The following is a 12,180-nucleotide window of genomic DNA, read 5'->3' as shown; positions in this document are numbered from 1 at the left end:
CGGATGTTTACCCCTATTTGTATCCCCTCTCCTCCCATCAGCAGACTGTACATGTGAAAGGAAGCCTGATAGCATGATAAAAAGCATGCAGTGTCCTCGGGCTACCTGTTCTGGGTATAGCCAATCACCTTTCAGGTGGTGCACAAGTCCTCTGTTTAGCCGCAGGTGCGAGCGCCATGTTGTCTGCTATGTACATAGCTGCCCCCCCCCCCCCCCCGACAGCTCCCCCTTTTCTTTTATATATATGGCAGGGACCGTGCCTGTCTTAGGTTGCCAATCCTCACCTTCCATGCTTACCCGTCATCGGGTACTCCCCCTGGTCGAGGAGCCCCTGTCTTAAATTGCTATGGATGTGGGACCAGTCTTACCCATCTTTGACTACTGGTCCAGCATGCTAAGCCATATTTAGGGGGAGGTACCAGCCTCGAGGGCCATCATAGCTTGTACAATCATTTCTCGTTGTTGTCGTTGTTGGCGGCCTAGACGGCAAAGGTATCTTAGCATAAATATAGATGCTCCCACCATAAGGGCACAAAATACCCCATGCCTGCCCATTCCTTCAAGAAGGACAATGAGCTTTGGAAAAATTTTACCCAGTCTCCCACAGAAGCCAGGGACACTTCCAAAGTCCCTTCTAGGTTGCAGCAACACAGGCAGCTCCTCTGTGTTAACCAACACCAGCATAGGAATGTATGTTGGTATTCTTGTTATCAAAGCAAAGTCCCCTGTCAAGCTGTTCCAACATTCAGACAACCAGCACCTGTCACTCAAGGCATGCCGGTAGTAGCATTGGTGGCGAAGATAGGAGGGAGGATCTCCGACTCATTTGTCAGTGGCATCGGGACAGGCCAGGCCTTCACCAGTGCCCACATCTGTCGTTGGCTCGCCTCTATCGTGCTGTCCTAGCTCAGGATCATCACCATCATCATCCACAGGCTCCATTGCCACCATCCTCGTGAGCCTCTCAGGAACCCACACTGGAGTTGCAGCATCCTGTGGAAAAACACAGAGAGATCATCGGTGCCACCGGAGCACTGGGTCCGGGCCTTTCCATATCCCTGTAAGGCTATCTTTCCATTTAACCATCATCTGTGACTGCTTATGCTGGCCCCAGTGCCTTTCTGCGGCGGACAGGCCATCCGTATCTAGCGTCAGAAAATTTAAAATAAATGTTACTAAATTGGTGAAATCTCTGGGGGTGGTGTATTCTTCCCCTACTCCCCCTTTTTTAATTTTTTATAATGTGGTCTTGAAGGTTAAGTGGGCTCTCTCCACTATTCCTTGCCCTTGTGGATTATAAGGGATTCCTGTGCTATGTTGAATACCATAGCAGGCTAAAAAACTCTTGAATGTTTTAGACGTATAAGCAGGCCCATTATCTGTTTTTAAACCTTTAGGTACACCCCAGTATGCAAAGCTTCGTAAACAATGGGTTATTACATTTTTAACATTTTCTCCTCTTAGTGGTGTGGCCGTTACTACTCCTGAGCAAGTATCTATGGACAGATGCAGGTATCTCTGAAGTCCAAAGGATGGAACATGTGTCACATCCATCTGCCACAAATTATTGGGGAGCAGGCCTTTAGGGTTAACACCCCATGAGGGCATTGGAAGATGTACAAGAAACGTAAAAGGGGGGCGAATACAAACAGGAGTAGGTAAAAACGTGATATTTTTAGAACAAGTTTGCACTTTCAAACATTTGGGAAAAGTTGTGCTTTTAAGAGGAGTTACATAATAAATTAGTAGTTAAGAGAACGGGGTAAGTAGCAGCTGGATAACTTTTGACAATTGACCCTGTAAGTCACCTGTGCCTTGTATGGTTTTCCACGCCCTAGTGGCAGCAGTAGCAGTTTGCAAATACACTGCAGGTGGAAAATTGATCTGATTTTGATTTCCCAAAAACTGTCCCGTACCAGTCAGCATTTCTAAATTCCAAGCTCCATTCCCAGCTCCCACAATACGGCGAGCAGCCTCCACACAGCCATCCTGATCTGCCATCCTCCATACAAGATATTGCCCTCCAGACAAGCAAACTCCCGCCAGACCACTCCAATCCAAAGGCACCAGGCCTTGCCCCGTGACCCCACGGCACGCAAGAACGCCCGAGCAGCCCCCATTCCCAAAGGAGCTCCACCCGCCTCCAGCAACTCCTGCAGAGGCCCCTCCACACGCACTCCTGAGACCTCCGAACCCACAGTATATCAGAAATAAATAGTCAAGAAGCAAAGAAAAGACTAGTCTGCTATCGTCACTAAAACTGAGCTTTCTCAAGATTGTCACTAACACCAGTGAGCTTACTCTGCTATTGTCACTAAAACAGTGAGCTTTCACGTTGCAATCGTCACTATAATCAGTGAACTTTCCTAAAACTTCTCTGGCCAGATTTTTCTTCCAAAAGTCCTTCCATCCTTATCCTAGATACCTCGTTTCCCATTTTGGAAAGCATTTCTCTCGTTCTTACAGAACTTCCCTGTCAAAAGACAGACTCTGGGTGCACACTTACCTTCTCATTGTCAATCCCCTGTCTCCTATACCGAATTTTGAGGTTCCTGGGTCTTGGCGCCACTTGTCGCTCTCGCCAGCAAGAACGACCCGGAGACACAGAGTGACAAGCTTGCGAATCTTTATTGTTCTCTCCTTACCCGGATGTTTACCCCTATTTGTATCCCCTCTCCTCCCATCAGCAGACTGTACATGTGAAAGGAAGCCTGATAGCATGATAAAAGCGCAGTGTCCTCCGGCTACCTGTTCTGGGCATAGCCAATCACCTTTCAGGTGGTGCGCAAGTCCTCTGTTTAGCCGCAGGCGCAAGTGCCATGTTGTCTGCTATGTACATAGCTGTCCCCGACAACAAGAAGCCCCAGTTCAGATGTATCTTCTCTCCCTTTATTTCCACAAGTCTACACACTTATATACGTTTACATGACCGATCAGCGAGCAGGGTACAGGAGGGAGCAAATCAGACTGTGCACCTAAACGAACAACTTCGCTAGCAACCAATGCTGTTTACTTCCTCTTTGGGCGTTCCGCTTAGTCTCACAAGGCAATCCTAATCTGGCAACTAGCCAGGCGCCATCTTTTAATGGCGGAGGCCGCCCTGGCCAGGGGCCTACCTCTGACAGCCAAGTAGCAGGTAGAAAATCAATATGCAGAAATCAATTGTTATCTATATACATAAACAATAAACAACTCGAGCAGGAAATTACAGGAGCAATTTCATTTGCAATAGCATAAAAAAAATTTTTAAGAATTAACTTAACCGATTTTGTGAAAAAGAGGTTTTGGAGGAGTCAAGATGGCGGAGAAGTAGCAGGCTGAGACTACTTCAGCTAGCAGGAGATCAGCTAGATAGCTTATCTAAAGATTGCAAACACCTGCAAATCCATTGGCAGATTGGAGAGAAGAAGAACAGCAATTCTGGAAACAGAAAAACAACCACTTTTTGAAAGGTAGGACCGGCGGAGACGTGAATCCAAAGCGACGGGAAGATAGACCCCGGGGGGAGGGGCCGGCTCCCGGCAAGCAGCGGAGCAACGGAGCACAAAATCAGGACTTTTAAAAGTCTGTTCCACTGAGGGACATCGCTCCAGAGGCTAAACCGGGGCGAAGCCCATGCAGGGTCAGTGTGGCCTCAGGTCCCGCAGGGTCACAGAAGGATCGGGGGTGTCTGAGTGTCGCAGAGCTTGCGGGTAGTGGAACGGAAAACAGGCTACAGAGACAGAGCTGACAGTAAGATCACAGCTCGGTGTTACCTTGAACCGGCCGCAGGCTCGGTGAGCTCGGAGCGCAGCCGGAGGTCAGGCAGACGTGAGTAACTGGGTGCTATTCTCTGAGGGTGCACTGAGGAGTGGGGCCCCGGGCTCTCGGCTCCTCCAGGCCAGAGACCAGGAGGCCGCCATTTGTATTCCCGTCCTCCAGAACTCTACGGAAAGCGCTCAGGGAACAAAAGCTCCTGAAAGCAAACCCGAGCGGATTACTCAGCCCGGCCTCTGGTAAGGGCGGTGCAATTCCGCCTGGGGCAAAGATACTTGAGAATCACTACACCAGGCCCCTCCCCCAGAAGTACAACAAGAAATCCAGCCAAGACCAAGTTCACCTACCAAGGAGTGCAGTTTCAATACCAAGGAGAGCAGCAGAATTCCAGAGGAGGAGAAAGCAAAGCACAGAACTCATGGCTTTCTCCCTGTGATTTTTTTTAGTGTTGCAGTTAATTTAATTTTTTTCTTTTTCATTTTTTTTTCTCGCCTTCGGGTAAATTTTTCTTTTTTAACTTTTACCCTTTTCTTTTTTTTTTAAGATTTTATTTATTTATATGACAGACAGATCACAAGTAGGCAGAGAGGCAGGCAGAGAGAGAGAGAGGAGGAAGCAGGCTCCCTGCTGAGCAGAGAGCCTGATGCGGGACTCGATCCCGGGACCCCGAGATCATGACCTGAGCCGAAGGCAGCGGCTTAACCCACTGAGCCACCCAGGTGCCCCTAGAATTTTTTTTTTAAAGATTTTCTTCATTTATTAAACACAGAGGAGAGAGCACGCACAAGCAGGGGAAGGGGCAGAGGGAGAAGCAGGCTCCCCGCTGAGCAAGGAGCCCAGTGTGGGACTCGATCCCACGACCCTAGGATCATGACCTGAGCGGAAGGTTAACTGATTGAGCCACCCACGCATCTCTACATAGAATTCTTTATGGCAGTGAAAACTCAGTTGGTAGACATGGATGAATCTCATAAACACGATGTGGGTGGGCGCCTGGGTGGCCCAGTAGTTAAGCATCTGCCATCAGTTCAGGTCATGATCCCACGGTCCCAGGGCCCTGTGTTGGGCTCCCTGCTGGTTGGGAAGCCTGCTTCTCCCTCTCCCAGTCCCCCTGCCTGTTTTCCCTCTCTTGCTGTGTCTCTCTCTGCCAAATAAATAAATAAATAAAATCTTTAAAAAATTAAAAATAAAAGAAATAAAAAGTAACCTCAGACGTCATAATGAAAATTCTATACAAAATGACACCCTTTATATGAACTTAAAAAACATGCAAAACAACACTAGCATAACTTAGAGATACATACATACACAGAAAAATATGACGTGTGTTGGGATGATGAACTTATAATTCAAGAGGAATACTTTGGAAGAGGAGGAAGATGTGGTCAGGGAGAGGAATACAGGAGGTTCCAAATTTTATTGATAATATTTTATTTCTTAAGCTGGCACATTGTGGGTGTCCTCTTCATACTTTATGAATTATTCAGATTTTTTTTTTAAGTTGCAACCAATAACCAGCAGGTGGCAGGGAACGCTTGGTATTCGAAATGTGTGAAAGGAAGAAAAATCAGGTTTTTCAGTCCCCTTTAATCACAAAAATAGAGCCTCCTTGAAAGGCCCTGTGATCACATATCACTCTCCAAATTAAAATGAAGTAGCCAAACTGTTATTTTCCTTTTCCATACACATTAGCATTCTGGTAGTCCTCATTCTTAATAATAACAGTGTGATCTTTCTTTTAGAGTTTCCCTGACTTGCCAGTGGGGCAACTTGGGCTTGTACTCTGCTAGTGCCCTCTCTGCAGTGTTTTTGTGAGAAGGGCTTGTCCTGAAGGTCTGTGGTAATGAGGGTTATTGCAGTCTGTTTCTCTCTCTCTCTCTCTCTCTCTCACACACACACACACACATACACACACACACACAGCTTCAGTCATCTCAGCCCTGTGCGTTTCTTACCATCCCCCTCAGCTTAAGTGTAGACCATCAATCATATTACTGACATCTGCTTTCCCAGTCATTTTTCCAAGTCATTTTCCCAGTCATTTCCAAGACATTTCTTCCTTTTTTTGGCTTCCAAATTCCACGCAAATGACACATTTACCTTACTTTGTTATGTAGAGCAGCTCAGCAAGGCAGACTAGCTCAGCAAAAAGATCCATCTGCATATTTTCTTAAGTGATACCTGAATCCTCTACCCATACTGTTTTTCCTCTCAAGGAGAGTTAGAAAATTCTAGAAATTCTAGAAAACTCTCTGAGGTCTTGGTCTGAATCTGGTCAGCAGACATTTTGTGGGGCCACAAGCTATTTTAAGATGTTTTTAAAATGGAATTTTAAAAATAAAATGTTTTTAAACTTGTCAAAATTAAGAATCAAGAGAGGGGTGCCTGGTTTCTCAGTCTGTAGAGCATATGACTCTTGATCTGGGATTGTGAGTTTGACCTGCAGACTGGGCATAAAGATTACTTAAAAGAAGAAAAAAAAGAATCAAGAGAAATCGCATCTAATGGAAAGTTTGTGTTTTTCTTGAAAAATCGGCAATCCTGGCAACATCATCCACGTGGCCCCATGGGCTGGAGCAGAGAAGGGCCCTGGCGTATCTGGAAAGGCAGATGTGGGCAACTTCTACCACCTGCACTTTTACTCCCAACTGTTACTTGTTTAGCTCTAAAAGGTGTTTGAATTGGCAGCCCTTGCTTAGAGCAACAGTCTTAAACTGCAGCTTGCTTTTAAAATAGTAAATCTTGGGGCACCTGGGTGGCTCAGTAAGATAAAGCCTCTGCTTTCAGCTCAGGTCATGATCCCAGGGTGCTGGGTTTAAGTCCCACATCGGGTTCCCTGCTCAGTGGGGGGTCTGCTTCTCCCTCTGCCTTTGTCCCTCTTCCCGTTTCTGCTCTCGTGTGTGCATACTCTCTCTCTCTCTCTCTCGAATAAATAAATAAAATCTTACAAAAATAAATTGATTTAAAAAATGAAAATAGTAAGTATTTTCTCCTCCCCACCATACATTTCCCCTGTGAACCTTGTGGGATAAATCTGGGCCAGCAGCGGAACTCCTGGATTCCATGTACACTGTCATCTACCTAATTCTCTCGATTATCAGCAATGAGAACCGCTTAAGAATATCAGATCTGTATTTGCAACCAACTGCAGTTCTATTGTCTTTTTTAAAAAAGGGGCATTGGGGGCGCCTGGGTGGCTCAGTGGGTTAAGCCGCTGCCTTCGGCTCAGGTCATGATCTCAGAGTCCTGGGATCGAGTCCCGCATCGGGCTCTCTGCTCAGCGGAGAGCCTGCTTCCCTCTCTCTCTCTCTGCCTGCCTCTCCATCTACTTGTGATTTCTCTCTGTCAAATAAATAAATAAAATATTTAAAAAAAAAATAAAATAAAAAAGGGGCATTGGTTTATTATACTGTTATTTATTTATACTATTTATTTATTTATTTAATCATTATTTTTTAGATTTATTTATTTGTCAGAGAATGAGAGAGAGAGAGCGAGCGCACAAGCAGGGGAATGGCAAGCAGAGGGAGAAGCAGGCTCCCCACTGAGCAAGGAGCCCAATGTGTGACTTGATCCCAGGACCCTGAAATCATGACCTGAGCCAATGGCAGATGCCCAACCTCCTGGGCCACCCAGGTGTCCCAATACTGTTTATTTATTATACGGTTTTTTATTTTATTTTATTTTATTTTTAAAGATTTTATTTATTTATTTGACAGAGAGAGATTACATGTAGGCAGAGGCAGGCAGAGAGAGAGAGAGGAGGAAGCAGGCTCCCTGCTGAGCAGAGAGCCCGATGCGGGCCTCCATCCCAGGACCCTGGGAACATGACCCGAGCTGAAGGCAGCGGCTTAACCCACTGAGCCACCCAGGCGCCCCTATTATACTGTTTTTTAAAAATGTCAGAGAGGAGAGTGGCGTGGTTTCCTTTTTTTCTCAGATATATATCACCCACTGGCTTCAAAGTTTAGATCCTTCATTTTTTCCTTCTGTGAAACATTGAGTAAGTGCCCCATGGAGATATCATAAACTATGAGTTTGCCGGAAAGGGGCATCGTTTTTTTCTTTTAAGACTTTATTCATTTGTTTTTGGGAGAGACAGAGAGAGAGAGAGAGAGAAGGAAAGCAGGGAGGAAGGGCAGAGGGAGAGGGAGGAGTAGACTCCCTGCTGAGCAGAAAGCCCAATATGCATGACTCAAGCTCAAGGCAGACAAGGAGACATCTTATTTAGAAATTTATTTTTTTTTTTGCATATGTGTAGCACATAACATCTAGTATTGTAGGATGTTTTATCATCAATATAAAGTACATTTCTAGGAAAATAGTACTTATGTATTTGTACTATTTATTTGTATGTAATTTGAATGTAATCCCTTGTGCATTTTAAAAGCTGCCTGTGTAGTTTTTGTGTTTCTTCATTTTCAAATATTTGTAGCTCAGCAGCTCTGGAAGTTGGAAATGGCCAGTGGCTTTCTGGATTTCTGCATTACCAATAAGCTCAACTGACAGTTCTAGATAAATATCCTTCTCAGAGACCCCCAGATTCTTTTTTAATTATGCATCTAAATCTTGCCAAAATATGCACTTAAAAACACACTTAAGGGCACCTGGGTGGCTTAGTGGGTTAAAGCCTCTGCCTTCGGCTCAAGTCATGATCCCAGGGTCCTGGAATGGAACCCCACATTGGGCTCTCTGCTCAGCAGGGAGCCTGCTTCCCCACCCCACCTCTGCCTGCCTGTTTGCTTACTTGTGATCTCTGTCAAATAAATAAAACCTTAAAACACACACATACACTCACACACACACACACACACACACACACACACACAAACAGCTTTTTTGTTGTTTTTGTTTTTATTTTTTAAGGGAGGGAGTTGGGGGGAGGGACAGAAAGAGTGGGAGAGAGAGAATCCTAAGAAGGCTCCATGCCCAGCACGGAGCCCAATAGTGGGGCTCGATCTCACAACCCTGAGATCATGACCTGGGCTGAAATCAAGAGCCAGTCGCCCAGCTACCTGAGCCACCCAGGTGTCCCTTAAACAGCTCTTAGCAAGACATTTAGGAGACAAAGAATGGAAACTCTTTAATATCATATATTCTTTCTTAAACTACAAGGTTTTTGTAGCATACGATTCAGAACTATGAGAAAACATGTCTTTCTACAGTGTTTGCTTATTTTTTAGGTAACCAGTGTAACTGTTTAATATTCTGTTTAATAAATTGTGGACTTTTTCTTCAAATTTCGTATTAAACCCAAACTTTATGATTACAACAAATTTTAATTTTGGACCAAAGCTTCACTTGATTAAATTTGTTAGAAGCTCCTAATGTCTTGCTGAATGAGGAATGTTACAGGTGTTCCTGGAACAGAGAAATGCCAGGTACATATATGTATATACACTTAAACCACAGTAAACAAAATAGCCCAAACAGTTTGGTCCAGTCGAATTTGGCTATTGTTATATGACTATGACCTTAAGACTAGAGTTCTTTAAGTAATTTGATTTAATGTTTAGCTTGAGAGCCACCATAATCCTGTCTTTTAGCTCCTTGACATTTAAAATGCCTCTTTACCCAGAAAATCACAGTTACAGGTTAGCGCAGCAAGATTCGAGCAGTGTCACCACAGAGTGTCTAAAGCCTCCCTCTCCCTCCACGATTGCAGGTCTTGTCTGAGTGGATAACCTTTATTATCATCTTGCCTTTACCATCTCACCATCCTATATATAAATATCTATGTACATTGTATTTATGTAATAGATCATTCCCTCAGTCAAATAAACACTGACATTCACTACTAAAGGTATAAAGAGTTATAAAATATGACTACTGCCTTTAAGAGGTCATCTTCCAGCTTGGGTAAATGGTTTGGAGTTTGCATATCCACTCCTTAATTAAGGTTCTTGGGGGTGTGGTTGATCTCAAACATCCATTCCACCCCAAATAATAAGGATTTAAATCAGCATGACAGCTCCCTCCTCTTCGCCTGTGACTGGTTTAAAACTGGGTGTGTGACCTAGTTCTGACAGAGGAGATGAAAGGGGAAGTCGGCTGAAGGAGTCTCTGGGGACATTCTTCTCTCTCCTAAGGAAGAGTCATAGGAGACAAAGCTGTAGTTAAAATATGGTGGATTGAATAATGCCTGTCATCCAACCGAAACTCCATTAAAATACTAGGAAAGGGATTACACAGCCTACGTTCATAAGAGTAAAGGTGATGGGAGGAAAGGACAAAATTTTGAAAGCTAGAAGCTTTATGAACCCAAGAAAGCTGAAACCGAAGCCAGCAGTCGAGAAATCCATCAATCCATTGGCAGATCCCCAGAAAAGTCAGGAATTTGGAAACACTGGATACTTATGAAATGAGGGATACACATGAGGACAAAATCAGGAAGATTTATGAATGTCTGTATAGTAAACACTGGACCCCAAATCTCCTTTCTTCCTCCAAACAAAGGGCTAGTTTCATTGTCTTGAGATAATGAATCAAAGGGAGTCAGTCTGGCCCAGCTAAACATGGAGCTGGGAGGAGGGTACCATGTTCAAAATAAGGAGATAAAGTGAGACCTTGCACACTGAATGATGAAACTCTTCCTTAGGGTATAATAAAGTGAATGAGGCTCTTGCCTTGGGCACAAAATTTAAGAGAGTATATTAAAAAAACAACAACAACAAACCCTTAGCAGTTAAGTAATGTTTGTTTACACCAACCTACATGTTTACAATGCTCTTTGCTGTTTCTTCTTTCTTCTCTGATTGAATAGGATCAATTTCCTTCTTTGTTAAGTACATCCTTTAGATGGTACCACAGTGAGGGCCTCTTAGTTTTAACTCTTAGGTTGTATTATCTCTGTTGAAATCTTTATTTCACCTGGCTTTGAAAGATAGTGTTACAACTGTAGGTTAACTATGATTTTCTCTAAGCACTTTGAAGATAGTAGTTTACTACCCTCTGACCTCCATTGTTGCTACAGATAAATTTACAGTCTAAATATCATATTTTTGAACTTGATTTGTCTTTTCTACCTTCCTTTTGAGATATTTTCCCTATGGCGTTCTGCATTTTCATTGCAGTATGGATTCCATTTTAATTATCCTGCTGGGTATTTATTTATACCAACTTATGGAGGCACTGTCTTTAATAAACTCTAGGAGAGTCTCAGCCATTATTATTTCATCAATCCCACAAACTCTCTTGTGACCCTAGTCTATTGCCTCCATTAGATATATCTTAGACCTTCTTTCTCTTTCATCCATGTCTCTTAATATCTCTTTTATATTTTCCATCTGTCTTTGTGCTACATTCTAAATAATTTTTCAAATTGTTAGTTCATTATGCCTAGTTCCAGGCTAAGCCATCCATTTAGTTTCTAATTTCAATGATTATATTTTTCCTTTTCAGAATTTCTATTTGATTCTTTTTCATATATGTCATTTGGTCATTTTGAGAGTCACTTGTTCCTTCATTGTGTTTCTGATAACCATCTTTCTTTTCTCTTTAAATATGTAAAATATATTTCAGAATCTGTATCTGACAAATGATTTAATAATGAAAACTTTGCAAGCTTTATTCTACGGTTTATTGTTTCCTTGGACTTTTTAATTTTCTTTTTAAGTGTCTATTGATTTTTAAAACTATTCTTCATTTTACTTTGAGTTTTATCTGTGGGGAGGGTTTTTTTATTTTTTTAAAGATTTTATTTATTCATTTGACAGACAGAGATCACAAGTAAGCAGAGAGGCAGGCAGAGAGAGAGAGAGAGGAGAAAGCAGGCTTCCTGCCAAGCAGAGAGCCAGATGCGGGGCTCGATTCCAGGACCCCAGGATCAAGACCCGAGCCAAAGGCAGAGGCTTTAACCCACTGAGCCACCCAGGTGCCCCTGTGGGGAGTTTCTGAGGACTGGGTTTCAAAAGGGTACATCCAAAAAAGATATGCTTTGCTTCTTTCAGGTACCTGGGAGAAAGGGGCAAGTGCCAACCTTTGAACTCTGTACATTTTATTTTTTATTTATTTGTTTGGGAGAGAGAGAGAGAGAGCATACAGCGCGGCAGGTGGCAGAGGGAGAGGGAGAAGCGGACTCCGCACTGAGCAGAGAGTCCAATGTGGGGTTCAATGTGGGGTTTGATCCCAGGACCCTGGGATCATGACCTGAGCTGAAGGCAGATGCTTAACCTACTGAAATACTTGGGTGCCCTTGCATTCTGTGCATTTTAAACTGAATCTTCCCCTTAAGGTTTCCTGTGTAACTGAGATAGGATGAACCCCAGCTCCAAACTCAAGTTCTGCTTTTATGTATGTGTGAGGGGGTGAGGGCTCTGCAGGTTTGTCTCCTCTCACTCTGAAACCTGAGATCAACAGATGCCACCTCAAGACAAATGTTCGCTTTATTACTTCATTAACTATCTGTGTTGGCTTCATATCTAT

This window comes from Mustela nigripes, chromosome 18, assembly GCF_022355385.1.
Source record: "Mustela nigripes isolate SB6536 chromosome 18, MUSNIG.SB6536, whole genome shotgun sequence".
Lineage (NCBI taxonomy): Eukaryota > Metazoa > Chordata > Mammalia > Carnivora > Mustelidae > Mustela > Mustela nigripes.
This window is presented reverse-complemented; position numbering follows the sequence as displayed.